Source organism: Mirounga leonina, unplaced genomic scaffold (assembly GCF_011800145.1).
Source record: "Mirounga leonina isolate KUSES-001 unplaced genomic scaffold, KU_Mleo_1.0 Mir_178, whole genome shotgun sequence".
Taxonomy (NCBI): domain Eukaryota; kingdom Metazoa; phylum Chordata; class Mammalia; order Carnivora; family Phocidae; genus Mirounga; species Mirounga leonina.
In genome coordinates, this window is record NW_023270464.1 from 15433853 (window position 1) to 15453796 (window position 19944).

Genomic DNA, 19944 nt, shown 5'->3' on the forward strand with positions numbered 1-19944 from the left:
CATGTATGTATTTGGAGTGGCTCATGATTTTGGAATTTATGGAAACAAGATGGCTTCCTTAATTCCAGCAGAGATAAAATTAAAAATGGTCCTGACATTCAAGAATTATTGGATGCCATACTCTTACCTGCTGCTTTGACTATTATTAAAGGCCTGGGGCATTCTAAGCTTGACTCTTGAGAAGCTAAAGGAAATTACCTCACTGACATTTCTGCAAAAAAAAAAAAAAAAGATGCTCTTCTCAAAGGGTCCAAAAGTCAAACCTCTGTCATGGTCCAAAGGAACTCACCTTCAGATGGTAATTCAGAGAAACTGACTAGAGACACTCAACATTCAGTACCAGAAAAGGAAAGACACCATCAACACTCAAATGGGTGTTCATAAGATAAGAAGAGGCACCTCTGGTTTGGACCAAATGAAAAGCCTGTCCTACCAGAAATTCTAATATCCCCACTATTGACCACTATACATTGATGAAACCATTGGCTCATGGATAACATGACAACATTTATAAATCAGTATTGGTGGGGACATATTAACAAGGCCATGAAAAGTGCCTACTTTGCTTGTCCCACGTACCCAAAATCCAATTCATGGAAAACTGTTTGCACAGCTCCTGGGCATTTTAAGTTGCCTAATAGACCATTTGAGTTTTGGCAAATGGACTTTACTCAGGCTAGCCCCTTATGGTTACAAATATGTCTTGGTAATGATTGGCATATTTCCCACTGGGCCGAAGATCTTCCATGTAGACAAGCTATCCCTCTTGAGTAACTAAAATCCTATTTAAAAAATCATCCCTACCTGGGGAACCCCTCTTGAGCTCCATAGCAACCAAGGAACCTATTTTACTGGTCAAGTATTATGGCCAGTCTGTGCTGTTTGGGAGTATATAGCATTTTTAATGCGCTAACCCTCCTTAGTCTTAAGGACTAGTTAACAAACTAATGGCATAAAAACTCAATTGGCAAAATTTGTGGAAGACTTCCAAATAGTTTGGCTAAAAGTATTGCCATTGGTTCTTCTAAATCTCAGATTCACCTGCCTTGGAACTCACAAACTTATGTTTTGAGATAATTACTGGGCACCCCATGCATCTAGCTTCCACATCTTTTTTGTTCCACACCTAATGAAAGGAGATATACTTCAGGATTGCAAGAGTTTAATTCTATCCCTTGAAAATATCATGCTCTAGTAGGGCAGTCTTTTCACAGCATGCCCCAAGGAGACAAACACTTCGGGTACCCCACCTTGCAATCTAGAGAGTCCACTTATTGGAAAAGACGTCTCCAAAAAGACTCTCTTTGACCATGTTGAAAAAGCCCTATCAAGTGTTACTCGCCAATCCTTATGGCACCAAACTCTAAGGCATTGACTTCTGGACCCATGTGTCTTATCAAAAGAATGTCCCCGATTGGACCTGCACACCAACTGGTGATCTCAAATTCATATTTCCAATGACTTGATGCAGATGACACCTGAAGCAGACAGCTTTCCCAAGATGACAGGCTCAGGCCTGTATATTCTCTTCTTTCTGCCTTTTCTCACCTCATTTTCTCCTTCCCTATCCTGGAGAGGCAAAGCTCTTGTTCAAATTTCCCAAACCCTTGCAAAAGGAGGGAATCTTTCTGACTGTTAGATCTGTTCTCAACAGCTGTGACCTTTTAGCCTTCCCTATAGCAAAATTTTCCTTCATCTCCAAAGCAACTGCTAATTATTCCTGTACCTCTCTGTATATTTCTTACCAAGTCAAACTTCTACAATTAAGTTTTCCTTTACCTTGCTTTGGCCTATCCTCTATCATAATTCTTACAGCAACTAATCATACCTATTCCACCTATATGGTTCCTCAGTCTCACTACTACCTTAGGTCTGTTTAGGTCTAACACTTCCCCTCTGTACTGCCTTTGAGAATAAAGTCCACAAAATAGGCTGGCTTTTCCCTAATTGTTCCCCAAACGTCACTGCCCTTGGCTTGAAAAGGCTAATCAAATAATCTTAATTAATGGCACTATTAATAATCAAACCCTAATAAAAGTCTTATGTGCACCACTTGGTTTTATCTTTGTCTGTGGTGAATGAGCTTCTTAGTGAGTCTATGAGTGTTTAGACTCACTGGCAATAGGTTGGAGGCCAATGCTTACTAGGATTTCTAACTGTCCCTTTGGACATTCACAATAAATTTGAGGCCTTCCATTGGTCTTGTCATTGGTCTTCCTCATTACACCTTCATCATCACCTTAAATAGGAATTCCCAGGAGGTATATATGGCTCTGGATTTTCCCCCATCAGAAGGGTCCTTATCCCTTTTGTGGGAATTCATGTTAATGAAGAAATTATTGGAAATCTCTCTCTTGAATTGGGAAAATTGGGAAAACTTGCTGATTCCACCACTGAGCAGCTAGCCAATAGTCATGGGACTTGTTGGCTTAAGTAGCTTTGGGCAATCACATAGCCCTCTATTACCTACTTGCTGAACAAGGAAGCAGTTGTGTGATAGCAATTGCCATCCATTGCACACAGATAAATTCCTCCAGAGAAATAGAAACCTAATTACATGAAATTAGAGAGTAAGCACATTGGCTACAAATTCCACCTGATGAGCAATGGTCCTTTGATCTCTTTAGTTGGTTACCTTCAAGTTTGGGTTCCTGGTTTAGAACTATTTACAAACTAGGGTTGTAAGTCTGCTCCTTATCTTATTTTGTATATAATTTTTATTTTTTAAGATTTATTTTAGAGAGAGAGAGAGAATGCATGGGTAGGGGGAGGGCAGAGAGGGAAAGAAAGAACCCTCAAGTAGTCTCCCTGATGAGAGCTCAACGCAGGGCCTGATCCCAGGATCCTGAGATCGTGACCTGAGCTGAAATCAAGATCCTGTCACTTAACCAACTGAGCCACCCAAACATCCCTGTATAATCATTTTTAAGTTATGCACCTATTGCCTGTCAAACTTTTGTAGAAAGGAAATACTCAATAGGGTAATGCTGGCTCAAGATTTCAAGATGATCTCCAATGCTTACAATCTCTCTCTTTTATTTTTAAGATTTTATTTATTTATTTATTAGAGAGAGAGAGTGAGTGGGTAAGAGAAGGAGAGAGAATCTGAAGCAGACTCCATGCTGAGCACAGAGCTCCATGCAGGGCTTGATCCCACAATGGTTAGATCATGACCGGAGCCAAAATTAAGAGTCAGCTGCTTAACAGACTGAGCCACCCAGGTGCCCCTCCAATGCTTACACTCTTGATAAGGTATAAAGTTTAGATGGGAAATGCCTGAAATTTTCCCCTTCTGCCTTTCCTTATTACTGAAATGTGGCCTCAACAGTTTCCAGTCTGTGCACTTCCCTCAGATGTGGGACGTGACACCCAGGAAGGGTCCTTCCTGGCATTGAGGGACAAAAATGGTTCTAATAAGAAACAGATGACCCAACTTCTGATCACAGAAAGACCTTGATCAGAAGGCGGGAATGTGAAAATGAGTTAAGGAAACCTTAATGAGTGGGAAAAACATCAGGGAGGGCTCTCCTGCACATACCACTTGTTGCAGCTTGCATAGTCCAGCAGAAAGAAGAGAAGCTTCCTCTTAGCTCAGCTACAACAAGCTGGGGGCACCTGGCAACAGCAAGCTGCCCTGGCCTGCAGCCAATGAGAAGCTGCCAGCACTTCAAATGCTCACTTTCTTCCAATGAACTTTTGTTCAAAACAGGCCCTCCTGACTTCCTTCTTTCCTCTATACAAGGATGCTCTCCTCCTTTTTTCTCCAGACTTTCCTATGATTCACCATAGTTTGCTTGTCCCAGATTGCAATTTCTCTGTTATTCCCAAATAAACTACATTTTGCGGGCTAGATCGCTTACCTGTTTTGTTGCTTTAGATCCTGACACTTCTTAACATCCAAACTGGAAGCCAGAAATCCAAATGTGCTAAAGGATAAATTTATTCAGAAAGAAAGAGAGAGGGAGGGAGGGAGGGAGGAAGGAAGGAATGAGTGAAGGAGGGAAGGAGGAAGAAAGGGAGAGATAAAATCCTGAAATGAGAAGGATTGATGACCATATAAAGTGTTTCTAATATGCGTATTGTCTTATAAACCAAATACATATTAGACATAAGACAAAAATAATGATGTATATAACTTGTGGAGTTAAAAGATAAGATTAAAAATATTACTGGACAAAATAGAACTTGAGAGTGATCTAAGGTAAACTATTTAAAAATTTTTGACTTCTTTGTGAAAAAGTTAAATATATTGATGAATTTACACTTTGATGATTTAAATATACAAATATACATTATGCATGTAATTTTTTTTGGTCTGGTAGAGAAAGTGAAAAAATGCTGAATCGATACAAAAGAGGAGGGGCGCCTGGGTGGCTCAGTTGGTTAAGCGACTGCCTTTGGCTCAGGTCATGATCCTGGAGTCCCTGGATCAAGTCCCGCATTGGGCTCCCTGCTCGGCGGGGAGTCTGCTTCGTCCTCTGACCCTATCCCCTCTCATGTGTTCTCTCTCTCTCATTCTCTCTCTCTCAATTAAATAAATAAAATCTTTAAAAAAAATACAAAAGAGGACAAGAAATGAGAGAAAAAGGATACATAACAAGAGCAGGATAAGAAATAGACTCAAAATATAAAAGTACAAATAAATCCAAATGTATTAGCAATCAGAAAAATTGCAAATGTGTTTAAGGCTTTATTTAAAATGCAAAGACTGCCAAAATGTTTTCTAATCCAAACTCCATGCTGTTAATAAATGAAATATTTAAACATCAGAATATGGAAAGGATAGAAGTAAAATAATAAAAACGAAGCTGTTACATGTTATATATATAAAACATACATATATATATATATAGATATATATATATAAATACAAAACAGAATATCAGGCAAAAATCCTATAGGAATTAAAGAAGGATTTTAAAATTTAGATATTGATAAATCTGGACATTTCCCAAAAGAAATGATTTTATAACATATGTGCCATGTAACTAAGATGGACAGAACCATAGTCATCAATAGACAAATTCACCTTTCTATTAGGAGATTTGATGTCAGACTGATAAAAAAAAATTGCTAAGGATAAAGACAATTTGAACAGCACAACTAACAATCTTCATCCAGTGGGCTTGTATAAAAAATTATATCCAATAACTGTAGAATAAGCTATCTTTCCAAGGACACACTGAACATTTATGGAAATTGAATACATATTGAACCATAAAGGAAGTCTCAATGAATTGTAAAGGATTGCTATCAGAAAGACCATATTCTTTTTGTGGCAGACATTTAAACATATGAAATTATTATGAACAAGTTTGTACTGATAAATTTGAAAGCATATCTTCAGTTACTCCCCTACATACATATCCCAGACAGTCTTATATCTCTGTGATAAACTGAAAATAACACAAATGTCTATCAGAAAAAAGAATAAACAATTTATGTCGTAGTCATGCAATGGAATACTATACAACCATGAAAATAAATGAATTACAAATATATTCTTTTTTTTTAAGATTTTATTTATTTATTTGAGAGAGAGAGACAGAGAGAGAGAGCACATGAGAGGGGGGAGGGTCAGAGGGAGAAGCAGACTCCCCGCTGAGCAGGGAGCCTGATGAGGGACTCGATCCAGGGACTCCAGGATCATGACCTGAGCCGAAGGCAGTCACTTAACCAACTGAGCCACCCAGGCGTCCACAAATATATTATTTTTTTAATAAGATTTTATTTATTTATTTGAGAGAGAGAGAATGAGCGGGGGGAGGGGCAGAGGGAGAGGGAGAAGCAGACTCCCTGCTGAGTTCCAAGCCCGATGTGGGGACTCGATCCCAGGACCCCAGGATCATGATCTGAGCTGAAGGCAGATACTTAACCGACTGAGCCACCCAGGTACCCCACAAATATGTTCTATATAGGGAACAATATAAAATATCTAAAATTATAATAGTGAGCAAAAACCCCCAATAACAACAAATTGCATTGATAAGAAATTCAACAACACCCAAATGAACAGTATCTTGGTAAGTTCATATATATGTTATATCTAAATGGCAAGGGAGCAACAAAATTCAAAATTCAGAATAGCATTTACTTCTGAAGGGAGTGCAAAAGGGTGCAATTAAAGAGGCATTTAAGAGACTCCAAGGGTAATGATAATGTTCTAATGTTCAATTTCTTGCACTGAGTTGTGCTTATCATCATTTCTTATATCACATACCTATTTTTTTAAGTAGGTTCCATTGGGCTCAAACTCACAACCCTGAGATCAAGACCTGAGCTGGGACCAAGAGTTGGAGGCTCAACCGACTGAGCCACCCAGGCATCCCTATCTTGAACCTATTTTTCAAAAATCGTTCAATGTTTAGAAAAAATATTGTCTCAATCCTTAACACCGAAGTCTAGGCTAATAAATATATCAGATTAAATCAAAACGGACTTTGTATAACGAGTGTATGATGTAATTATTGCCAAATCACATGATTAGTTCCTTGCATAATTCAGAAGTAATGGAAACTTTTCCCCTAGGCGTTTTATTTTAGAAAATTTCAAGCATCGAGAAAAGTTGAAAGGATAATAGAGCAAGCATTTAACGGCCACATAAAAAACATTTGTTGATATCCCTCTCTCTCTTGTCTCATCTCACTTTGGGTTTTTATTATAGCATAATAAGTTTAATATTTTTTAATCCATTATAGTCTCAAATTTGGCCAGCTGCAGCTCCTCCAAAGCTGGCTTTTGGATTCTTTTAGCCCGTGACCATTAGCATTTGAGCATGTCCTTCTTTTACCGCATAATGTGACGTCCTGGGCTCACCACACTTTCTCTACCCAGTGGAACAAATTTTGACTATTAACTTTTCATTGAAAGCAAGCATACATCTTTGATGTTCTGATCAGTGTTTGCTCATTTATTGTTATCCTTCTGAAATCGCCTTCGGATTCCGTGGCTACAAATCAAGCCTCAATGTATCTATCACAAATGGTTTTTTCCCAGAGAAATGTGCTTACAAATAAAATCTGTGTGTGTTTGTTTTAATGAATTTGAACTCAGAATTGACCCTTTAATCTTTGTGAGTACGTGAACTATGTCTTCCTCTCTTCTTCCTCCTCCTGAGTCTGGCAAATATAGATGTTCAATTAATATTTGTCAAATGGCATTAAATACCAGGCAGCTGTGTGCGTGCGTGTGCGCGTGTGTGTATGTGTGTGTGTGTGTGTGTGTAAGCACACATGAACAGAATTGAAATAAGCTGGAACGAGGCCGGGCAGCAGTCTGTAAGTTAACAGAAACCACATTTCATCTTTATCTCTCCACTTAAAAGCTGATTGGCCTCTGTTTTTCAAGGTTATCACCCTTGTCTGAGAACTGAAGAGGTTTGAAATGCTCCTCACAAATGCGGTTGTTGACTTTCAAGCCAGAACCTTCTCCCTGGCCCCCACTCCCGTTATCCGCCCCTCCCAGAAACCAGGGGGCTTTTGAGTGACTTATGCTTCAGTGGCTGAAGTGATTGGAGCTGACTGGAACACTGCAGGCAGGCCTCAGAGCCACATGCTCGGCCTCACTTACGTAAACACTGTCCTGGTAACAGCATTCTCCTACCCCATCTGCAGCTGCAAGGGAATCCATTATTTTTCCAGTCCCTGGGGAAAGGAAAGGTCTCGGGCATCATTACTCCTAGGCAAATGTAACTGACTCTACCCCATACCCTAATTTGCTTGCCATAATTATAGGTCGGTCACCCGCTTTGTTATTTCCAACAACCCCCCTCCCCGTTTTTTGTTCTTATCAATAATAAATGGAGCCCGTGAATCATGCCGCTGTAATATCTGGATATTATGAAAATGCTAATAATAATAAGGTAGCGTCAGCAACACCCTGGTTTTATCAGCCGATCAGATGCTCTATTAGGCAGCCAGTGAGGAGTTGGAGCAAATTGGTTATGTTAATGTCCTGTAGTACTTGGAAAAGATGAGGCGTTGGCAATTAATTTTTTCCAAGAGGCAGGGCGACAGGCAAATTTATATTCCTCCCTCTCCATGGGATCAAGCTAAGAGAAGGTGAAGTAGAAAAGTGAGCTTTAAGTAGCTTTCTAGGATCTAATTGAACAGTGCTAAATAAAGCCTGGAGAGGAGAGGGGAGAGGGGAAAAAGTGCGCCCAACAATGGGCCAGCAATGTTCTTCTCTATTCATTCCGCTGACAGGGCTTTTGCAACTTAAACCTGTTTTATTAATTATGTTTGACATTTCCTTAATTAGTTTCATTTACATCCCATCAGCCCCTACCAGACGATTGCTCCATACATCATTTTACTAGAGGAGCGCGATGCCTACAGAATTATAACAACAACAGACAATTTTATGTAACTTATAGAAAATCAGTGGACAGTCCTTTCCGTTTTAAGTGGTTTTATAGTAAAGGGGGGAAATTCATTCCATCGTTTCTTTTTCTCTTCTGAATTTCTAAGATACCTAATCTAGTTACAAAGTTAAAGATAATCCAAATTATATATTGATATACTCCAGTTCATTGTCCAGTTGTGGGATTCACAACATCTTAAGAAAGTTACTCCTAAGAAAAAAAAAAAACATGAATAAAGGAAGTAGGGTTAGAAACATACCAGGGATGGCCTTAGGCCTTATAACCTAATGTCCCCTGCTTTCACCAGCCATGTTTACCCACGTGCTCCTTACCTAAGAACTCAGCCGTTACTCACACAGCAGCCCCAGCCTCACCAAGCCCTTAGGTACTAGGTTGAACACAATTAAATTGATTGAATCAATGAATTAATGAATGAATAAATTAGGAGCCCCAGGGTCTGATTTTATCTGCCCAAAATCACTTTGTGTCAGTGAGTTATCTAACCCTCCGGCTTTGATATGAGAGTCATCAAAGGATCTAACATAGATGTCAGTCATTTGTAAACATGAAACACTGTGCCTCATGTAAGATACTATTTTTGTTGGTACTGTTGTTGTTCAGGTCTGTGCTTGTTATAGAAGTGCTTTGCAGGGCTCCTGATGCCTATGACTGTGGGTTGGTGCTTTAGAAGTCTGACTTCTAGTCCACAGATCTTTTGCAGAGACCCGCAAGCCTTTTTCTCAGCTTGCCAACCTGAGGTTCTGATTTCAAGATGTCTTACAAAATGGCACCTACCTTCTGTTTGTTGACCGGACTGAGTTTCTTGGGTTTAACTCTGGCCTTATTGCACTTTCCTTATCCTCTCTCTGCTGTCATCTTGGCAGTTGACCACATGGAACCAACCAGCCTCCTTCGTTGCCCCATTTCCCTGATTATTTTGACCTGTTACTACCCAGGTTCTCGAGTGATGTTTGCATAAAATATATATTCAGAATCAATATGAGATGAATGACCTCTGGAAAATTATATTTTTCCAAACAACTAGAGACTATAAGACTTGGTTATTTTCACTACCATTTAACCAAAACCATGTTGAATAGTGTCTTCCTCATTATTACTACTACTGATCCAGCTCACATTGCTTTCATTCCCCAAAGTTACTGTTACTTCTCATTGAAATCATAGTCTAGGGTCATGACCATTATTGGCTTGACAGTGTTTTGCTGAGCAATGGTCAGTCAAGGTAAATGCATGGGGCTGCTCTTCTTGTTGCATGCTGCGTGTTTTAGGCTGAGCTTCAGAGACATGAGTTGGCATTGCTTCCAAATAATAGCCACAGCATGGACCTCAGTTAATTGGTAATTTCTACTTAGGTTAATCCATAACAAATTAATGAGCATCAAAGAACCATCATTATCACATAATTCATTATTAAATGTATTAGAGATTACATTTAATGAATCTCCCCTTTCTGTAACCACATCTCTCCAGATCTATCCTTTATTCCTTCTTTTCTGTCATACAGAAATCGGTGATTCTCTTCTTTTCTAAAACCATCTCTGGTGTGGAATTGCCCACTCACACTTTCTTTTTGAAGTATCCTTTTATTTTTTCAGATTTTTGTTGTTAATTACATCCACTTTTCCCTTTTTACTGAGGGAAAGGGAAAGGAGAAGAAAATTGCAATTTTCCCCTATGAGCTTTTCTCATTTCCACTTTGCTTTACTCTTGTTTTCACTGGTAGAATTCTTAAATAAGTCATCTGTACCTCTGTAGCCTTTTCCTCTCTCTGACTCTATTACAAACTCCCTCTGCAATATCTCTCAAACATTTCACCATTGACGTAGGACTGTTGAAAATCACTATTCCCATCCTAATCAGCATCTGATTATTAAGCCCATTTTTTTTGAGAAACTTCATGGGAAACTAACACTTCCTTGTTGAAACTCAACTGTTTCCTCTTTCTTTTCTCCCAATCTATTAAAAAAAAAAAAAAAAAAAAAAAAAAACAGTGACTACTCTGCACAAGAAATAATGCTTGTGGATTCACATGGGGGAAAAGTTCTGTCCCTCCAAGAGTTTGATTCAGGAAAGGAAAATAGATACATAAACATGGATATTAGCATGTGGAGAGTGAAAAAGTCCTCCAAGGAACATATGGTCCTTCCTTCTGAACCATCCAGGCTTCCAATGCTCTATTCCTATATTAAGGCTGGCATAGCTCTCCAACTTACCCAGTCACTTGTCTTGTTTTTCCTTTGCTTTTTCTTTCTCTCCAGCTACTCCTTTATCCACTAAATTCCTAATTACCAATTGTTTTAGTGTTGTTTACTAAAACTTCAAATCTCTCAATCCACGAATCCAGACTTCACACCTAGAGCTCAGCTCAGTGTCCTCCCAGTGAGTTCTTGTCCAGCTCATGCTGGCCACTCCTCACCCAAATTCTCACTCCTTCCTCTCCACTTTTGACTTCTGCTCCTGCCCTGACCTTGGACAGATCTTGTACTGTTGTTTTTGAGTGAATATTTTTTCTCTTCATGTATCATTCAACTTGTTAGCTATTTATGCCGTATTTTTCCAATAAGATTGTAAGTCCTTATGTTTCCATATATTTATTTTCCTCATAGCATGGACACGGTGCTCATTAAATACTGATGAAGTACAGAACAGCATGCTATTCTCGTCTGTGCCAAAACAAATTAACTGGAGTATCACCACATACTGATGCTCAGGAAATATGTGATGAGAGAGGATTAATACCTTCAGAAAAAACGTTTAAAAATCAGTAGACTCTAATAAGATCTATACTGTCATAAAGAATCATTTCTAAAACTATCAGGACACCATTTACCACATTTTGTTTAAGTAGGCACTTAAAAGGGAAGTATAATTCTGCTCATATAATTGCCATTTAGAGAATAATAAGTAACACCAATAGTGTGTTTTCCCAGGTATCAAAAATCGCGCTAGGTACTATACATGCATTATTTCAAATGTACACAGTACAAAATGACCATTATTATCAATGCTTTACAGATAGAAAACATTGAGACGTAGAAGACAAAACTTTCACAAGTTCAACAAGCTACCGTAAACACTCGAGCTAAGCTGAGACTTGAATTTGTATTGGCTTGACTGTAGAATGATATTCTTTCTGGTTTGCTATGGGTTATTAATCATACTAGAAATCTACACCAATCATATTAACATACAGTCATGTTGCTCAGGTTGGTGCAGATGGAGAACAAGATCAAGTACTGCTTATGATCTTGACTTATCTCAGCAAGTATAATAATAACAGCCAATATTTATTGAATATTTACTACATGCCAGGCCCTGTTCTGGGAGCTTTACTTGTGGTTTTATTAAATACTCCATGTCTACTTCATAAGATGGGCACTATGATTCTTGCTTCATAGAATAAGAAATCAAAGCACAGAGAGTTTTGATTCCTGGCCAATGTCCTACAACCGAGAAGTCACAGAGCCATGATCTCACTCATGCAGGATAACTCCAAGGAATTTAACAGTGTCCATTCAAAAAATATATTACTCCATTGGAAGCCCTGTAGGGGAGCCCTTATACAATTGGACGGCTCTGTACTTTTTTTTCAATTCTCATATCTGCTAACACCTCAAAGTGGTAAGAAGCATTTCATGCTAAAACAACCCTTATATCATTTTTCACCAGGCCAGCACTTCTCTTCTCACACATATGGAGGAAAGCACAAGAAAAGGAAGAGAAGAAATGATCTTCTCTACCACTGAAACAGGAGCTCTTGAATTGGTCCTTGTCTACCATGACCTGACACTTTGCAGTGTGCACATGGTTACCAATTTCTATCTTCTTTAGCCAAGTACCCTATGTGTTCCAAAAATTGGGCCATAAAGGTCATTTTCTGTTCTATTGCTTCTATTTCAATAATTCTATTTTACATTTTAATGGAGCTTTAGAGAGAGTACTTTTGAAAAAGCTTCTTGCATCCAGAGAGGTAGGACAAAGGCCAATTAAGAGACCACATGGGAAGTGAAAAATACAACCGAGGTCATGAGACCCAGGGCCATTAAGCCCTCTTCATAGGGTTCATGGCAATAGATTTAAGTAGTCTGTTTCTAAACTAGATAATTATATTCTGCCTTTTTTTCTTTCCTCCTGAATTCTTAGTGATGTAAATTCATCACACAAAGTCCAAAATTATCACTTATTGTCTATTTTATAGTACTTGGAACTGGCTTTATTTTAGTATGTGAATGAAATGAGGTCTGATATCTATCTTCTGATGCTTCAGAAATCTGGCTGAAAACAGCACCAAGTATGAATTTAGCAACAACCTACATGGTTATGTCCACCTAAAACTGCCAGTAAAACTGTTTACCCAAAAGCTGCATCTGTAGCTGGTAGTCATATCAGTCTGGGTCAGTACAAATCACATCCTCCTTTTTTGTCTCATTTATACAATACATTCTTGGGTCTTTCTTTGGTGGTGAATCTTTTGGGTTAACTCCAATGAACAGGAGTTACTGAACACTTACTATGCCTAGACAGTGCTGATAGAGGAGAGAAGAAGACAGACAGGTAAGGCCCTTGATGCCAAACAGTTGACATCCTACTGGGGAGAGCAGATAACATACAGAAAAATAGCATGAGATGGTGAAAAGGTATAATACAAGTGGCTGGTCCTGGGAGGAGCCAAGGACTTTTAGTCAGGGTGATCAAGGAGGACAGAGTAGATGCGAAGAGACAAGGTGTGCCAAGATACGAGTTGAGAGGGGTCATTCAAAGCAGAGGAGAAGGCACATGCAGAGCTCTTCAGCAAAAAGGAGTTTGACGTGTTCAAGGCAAAGAAGCCAGCATGGCTTGACCTGAGAAGAACAAGAAGACACCTGAGGTGGACTTAGGGGAATCATTCTAAGCTTGTTGGGAAGCCACAGAGGATACATCTGTTTTATTTCACAACAATTAAAAAATCAACATCAAAAGGACATGAATTTAAATTAGAAAATAATTTCCGTGATAATGAAAGTTTAATGCAATTTTAATTTGTTTTTTTTAGGTTTCAAATCTTGTGAATAGCTGATGGGAAGAGACTGGGTTGAGATGTGGAGGGGCTTATGGTGAGCTTATTAAAAAGAGTTTTCCAGTGGATTTTTTCTTCCTGCCCCCCAAATCATTGTTAGCTGTGTGCCCCCAGAATTTGTGAAGAAATGAAAATAAGAAGAATTTTTAAATGTATTTTAAGTTTTAAGTAAAAGATTAAGAAGTTGCACCCTCTATTTTTCTTTAATACCCAAGAAGCCACTTGTAATTCTTCAGAAAAATGAAGAGAAGATGTTTACATTTCCTTAGAGCCTCTGACCACTCTGGGTTTGGGGCTCTGAGTTCATACATATTTTTTTTTTCCTGTTCTAAGCAAAGTCCTTGAAGTCACTGATGGTCTACACGGCCTGTTACTCTCAAAATGTAAGACTCATTTACTAACAGGATTCAGCTAGAAACCAAAAGAGACAGAGCTCCCAAGACAATTAACTGCCTGTATCATTTTTCTATAAAACACCATGCTAGTTTCTGAAGGACTTCAAGAGATCTGAAATATCATCAAATGGTGAAAAATCAAAATATTTTGCTGTCATATGCTGTCACACACTGTCAGAAAGCCTTGTGCTGTGGCCACAGTTGAGTTGAATCCGATTAAAAGATCAGCAAACAAGGCAGGTTTAGGGGTATTTGACCTCATCAGGCCTGTGCCTGCGAGTACCTGTCAGTGTTTCAGTTGTCCTCTGTTGTAACACCATTGTTTATGCAGCTTGCCAGTGGACATGCCTGATGACATCCTGGAGAGGAAACAACAGATTCATGTGTTCAATTTTCTATTTTCAAATACTATTCAGTGCTGCTAAGATGGAGCTTAAATTTAATTCCAATTACCAGTTCCACAAACAATGAATTATTCAAGATAAACTGCCCAGTTTTACTGAAGCATGTGTGTAGTATGCATATATTTGCTTCTGTCTAACATATGTGGACAGAGATGGAGAAATTAAATTAGCCTATCTTCGGTTTATTAGAATTCCATAATGCTATGTATTTCAAAGAAGCTGATCAATATTTGCTGAGTTAGGGTTGCATAACTCATGAAAACTCCACAGCCCCAAATATTCTCATATCCACTTAAAAATTTAAAAATTATAAATAAATCAAATGAGAAAACATGAATTTTTATCTCCTAAGCAAGAAAAAGAAGCTCCATGTAATAAATGTGTGTGGGGGAGGGTGTGGGTGTGTGCGGGTGTGGGTGTGCGTGTACATATTTTCAGGAATGGGGTGGAGTGGATACAATCATAGAGACAGGTCTTTTTTTCTTGAAAGGATTCTTATATTGCATTGCGTGAGTGATGCTATCATAGTGTTGTGTCACTGAGTTAGTAAAAATAAAATTTTAGCCAGTTAGAGAAGAACTAAAGCCCCCCTTTCCATTGTGACTTATATGGTGAAACTATATACTCCACTTTCAGTGATTCTGCCCTAAGAATTTTCATATATTTGCCCCAGGCAAAACTAAATTTTTTTTTCCCTCACTTAAATTTTTTCACATTTCACAGGGAAAGAAAAAAATTCTTGCATAGCTAGAGCATAGCAGTTTCCCCATCTGTGAGAAGTTGCTCTGTAAACACGGAAATAAATCTAAAAATGGCTTCCATTTTTTAAAGCCCTTAATTTTTTACCAAATTATAAAAATAGAGAGAGAACGTGCACAGATCATTAGGGTAAAGTTGGATGAATTTTCATAGCCAACACACTTGTATAAATACCACACTGATGAAGAACCAGAAGGTTGCCCCATAACAGTCCCTATCATCCCCTCCTCCTGATCACTAGCCTCATATCTATGACGATAGGTAATGTTCCTACTTTGAAATATATATGGAATCCTACAGTCTGTCTTTTTTTGTGTGTGTGTTTGGTTTCTTTCATTCAACATTATATTTTTGAAATGTATCCATGCTGCTGTATTTAGCTTTGGTTCATTCTCATTGCTGTATAGTATTCCATTGATCAATCAGATCACCATTTTTTTATATGATCTTTGGTTGATGGAATGTTTTTAAACGTTTTCTTGTAAATAGTATTACTCTAATCATCCTTGCCCATGTTTTTTTAGTACACATTAGTATGTACCTGTTAGGAATATACATAGAATATACCTGTTATGAATATACCTAGGGTGAAATCCCCGTGACACAGGGCACAAATATGTTCAACTTTGATAGGTTGTGTTAAATAGGTTGCTGAAATCCTGTCATAAATTTGCACTCCCTGTTCATAAGCATGTCAGCTGTTCCACATCCTTGCCAGCATGTAGCATGATTAATCTTTTTAATTCAGCCACTTTGATGGATGTACATTGCTATTGCAATGTGGTTCTTTTTATACTTAACCATTTGACTGATGTGTTGTGACTCCTTTGTTTTACTTATTGACACTTGGATATCCTCCTTTCCACTGTTTGTTCCATTGTTTGTTGCAGTTTATTTTTTCAATATTGTTCTATTTGTTTCGTGCATCTTATATTTTGTTTAATAAATCTTTGCCTACTTCAAGGTTGTGAAGATATTGCACCATGTAATCTTCTAGAAGCTTCATTCTTTTAGTTTTTACCTTTAGATCTTCAATTCATCAAGAATTGATGTGAGATAGGGATTGGGTTCATTTTTTTTCTCTAAGAATATCCATTTACCTGGCACTATTTGCTAAATGGGCCATCTTGACTCCCACCATACTGCAGTATTAGCTTTGGTGTAAATCAAGTCAACATATATGTATTGATCTGCTTCTAGTTCTTTATTTTGCTCCGTTGGCTATTTGTCCATCCTTACAAAAATGCATTTTATTTATGAATTACTGGAAGTTGATAATATTGTAATGTCAAATACTGTTAATATCCCAACTTTATCCTTTTTTTTAAGATTGCCTTTGTTATTCTCCACCTTTTGAATTACCATATATATACTTGTGAAAAAAACTTGTCAATTTTCACAAAGACCCCTTCTTGATTTTATTTAACTGGATGGCCTTGAATCTATAGATCAGTTTGAGAAAAGTTGACATCTGTATAGTATAGAGGTTTACATCTATTAGCTTGGTATATAACTCCATTTTTTACAGCTTTTTAATTTCTTTCAATTTTGGTAAAACTTTTTAGAAATTTCACATATCTTTTGTTAAATTTGTTCCTGGGTATTAGATTTTTTGATGTTATTATTTTAAATAATATTCTTAAATTTCATTTTCAAATTATTTATGCTAACATAGAAATATAGTTAATTTTTGCATATTGACCCCATTTCTAATGATATGGCTGAATTGACTTAGTAGTTTTATTTTGTATAGGTATTACGGGTTTTCTATGTACACTATACATATGTTTTCTTATTATAAATCTTTATGCCTTTTATCCTTGCCTATTGCATTGATTCCCCTTCCAGTACTGATAGAACAGTGTTGAATACAAATATCCATAATAGACATAACTTTTGCAATCTCAGGATCTCAGGGAATACCTTTTAATGTTTCACTGTTAAGTATGAAATTTACTATAGATTTTTATGGACACTCTTTTTCAAATAGATCGTTTTCTTATAATCCTAGACCTTATGTGTAATTAACATTTTTAATTATGAATGGGAATTGAATTTTTCAAATGCAGAATTTAATCAAATATGAGACGTTCATACTACCATCTTACTTACATTAATGTGCAGAATTCCATTGATTGTTTTCTTAATTAAAATAACCTTGCATTTCTGCAATAAAACCAACATGCTATGATATATCATTTTTTTATACATGGATGGGTTCAATTTGATATTTTATTTCTGATTTGCCTCTCTGTTTAGGTAGGTAATTCATCTATCACTTTTCTTTCTTGTAATGCCTGTGTTATGTTTGGTTACCAAAGGTATGCTGGCTTAATAAAACAAATTGAGAAATGCTCTATTTTTTCTATTATCTTTAAGAATTTTTATAAGAATGATGTTATTTATACTTCTCTAGAGAATTTATTAGAAAAACCGTCTGGGCCTGAATTTTTGTTTTTGAAAGATTTTTAATTATAATTTTAATGTAGATAAAGATATAGGACCACTGAGATTTTCTATTTTGTTTTTGTGTTAGTTTAAGTGGGTTGTGTTTTCCAGCAATTTGTATATTTTATCTAAATTCCCAGATTAATTGACATGAAGTTGGATGTAATATCATTTTATAATCTTAATTATGTCTGTAGGATCTGTAGTGTTTTCCACTTTGTCTTTTCCAATATTGGTAACTGGTAATCTATCTCTTTTGTTTTTAATCAGCCTTTCTAGCAGTTTATTATTTTTTGAAATCTTTACAAAGAACTAGCATTTGACTTAGTGATATTGTTTTCCTTTATAAATTTTATTATCTTTTTAATTTTTGTTCTTTTACTTGTTTTAGTACAATTTACGGTTTGATTTCTAAATTTTTAAGATGGATACTTAGATCATTGATTTTTAGCCTTAGTTCTTTCTGAAAGACACACACATACACACACAAAGTGGCCATGGATGGTGTCCTTTTTACTAGAGAGACTTCAATAATTTTTTTTTTTCTAGTCAGAGAGGATGGGGACTTGATCACTTTAGTTAAAACATAAGCTGGGTTGGGTTGATAGTAGGTTAAAATTTTGTTAATGTTTGGTCTACCTTTGATTCATTTCTGTTCCTAGAGTGTGAACTTCCAGATATTGGCAATCTCTGTCCTTCTCGTATTTATGGCTTGATGCCCTTCATCATTTTGGAGGTATCCATGGCAATAATCTGTTCAGATATTGCTTCTTCCCCATTTTCTCTCTCTTTTTCTTATGGAAATTTTAAGTACAAGTAGGTTACAATTTTTGCTAGATTCAATATATCTCTTATACTTATTTCCTAATCCTTATCCCTTTCCATTCTGTTTTCTCTCCAGGCTTCAGTGTGGACATGCTCTACAAAAGTGAATACCAACCTTTTTTCGATGGTGTCCAATCTGCTCTTAAACCCATCTAAGTTCTTAAGTTCAAAAAACTGTATTTTTTAAGTCCAGAATTTGCATTTGTTTTTTTAAATAGATTTTGATTTTTTTCAATTTCTGAAGTTTATTATCCATCTTACTGAGCACATTATTTTCAGTTATTTTACAGCCTATAATTGATAACTCTGTTATTTGTATCATTTATGCCTATTCCTATTGTCAGTTTTTATTCTTGGTTCTATTTCTTGGTATACCTGGTAAATATTTATTACATTCTAGGCCTGTACACACAAAAACTAGAAACTATGGATTTTTTTTTCTCTTTTCTAGTGAGAATCCATTCTATTTCCCAGAAGGCAGCTACCAGAGGGGCATATCATATTCTAATAAGATGTGTTAAGTCAAATTTTAAGATTTTGTAGGACTTGATCCACCCCTGGTGCATTCCTACTGCATGGACATAGTTCTCAGATGATTTGAATAAAAGCCTGAAGTTATTTTTCAAGTCCTTGCTGGGTCCTGGACTTCAATTTTTATCTCCTTAGTACTGTGGAAGTTCTATTCAGATTTTTAGCTACTTTTTGCCTGGCTTCTTAGCATCTTGCCTTGCACAATTTTAGAATTTGAAATTTTTTCATGGGGAAAATTGGCACAAAATAGTAAACTTACTTCACTGTATCTCACTTTCTTCTGGAATAACAGGCTTTTAAGTCCTGGCTGCTGTGGCAAGCCCAAACTTGACATTTTGTCTTCAACTCTGTGAGATTGTTGCTGGCTCTGTTGGTTCATTTTAACGGTGGCCTACTATCTGACCTCTCAACTTCTTTTGCATGGTTTACAAGTCAAAAAATGCCCTGAGCAAAAATTATGATGTACAACATTGGGCTCATTATAATGCATTTCTCCAAAATCTTAGTTCCTCAAGTATTAGCTGGCTTGGAACTCTCTGATTCCTTCAAACACAATATTTTTAGTATTTACATAGATGTACTAGTTGTTCTTAATGTGAGTTCTGATCTGCCTGAAGGTACAGCACCATAGCTAGAAACAGAAACTGTCAAAGATTTCACTTTTAAGTTATGAAATATTTCATTTTTATTTTTCACCAACTTTCTCCCCACAAATACCACCTATGGACTATGATGTCTTTGTTTCTTAAATTATGCAAAAAACAGATATCTAATGGAACATCCAATAACATATCAGTGAGGATAAAAATGTCAATAATATGAATGGAATTTTGCACATATACAAAATAAAAAATGTCTTAGGCAAATACATATCAGTATTTTGTGTTCTGAGTTGACCACTTTTTCATAGATTTAATAAACTGCACACATTTTACACTTTTATCAAGATAATTCAATAAACAAAAAGTAAACTCATGAAAAATAAGTAGAATTTCCCTTTGGGTTTTGGAAGACCTCTCATTACATATAATGTCATGACATACTGACTGGCAGAATATCTGATGGATTGTCATTTATGACAGAATGACTTCAATTAAGTTGACAACAGGATGACATGTTCTATAGTTGGTATCCTACTCAGTC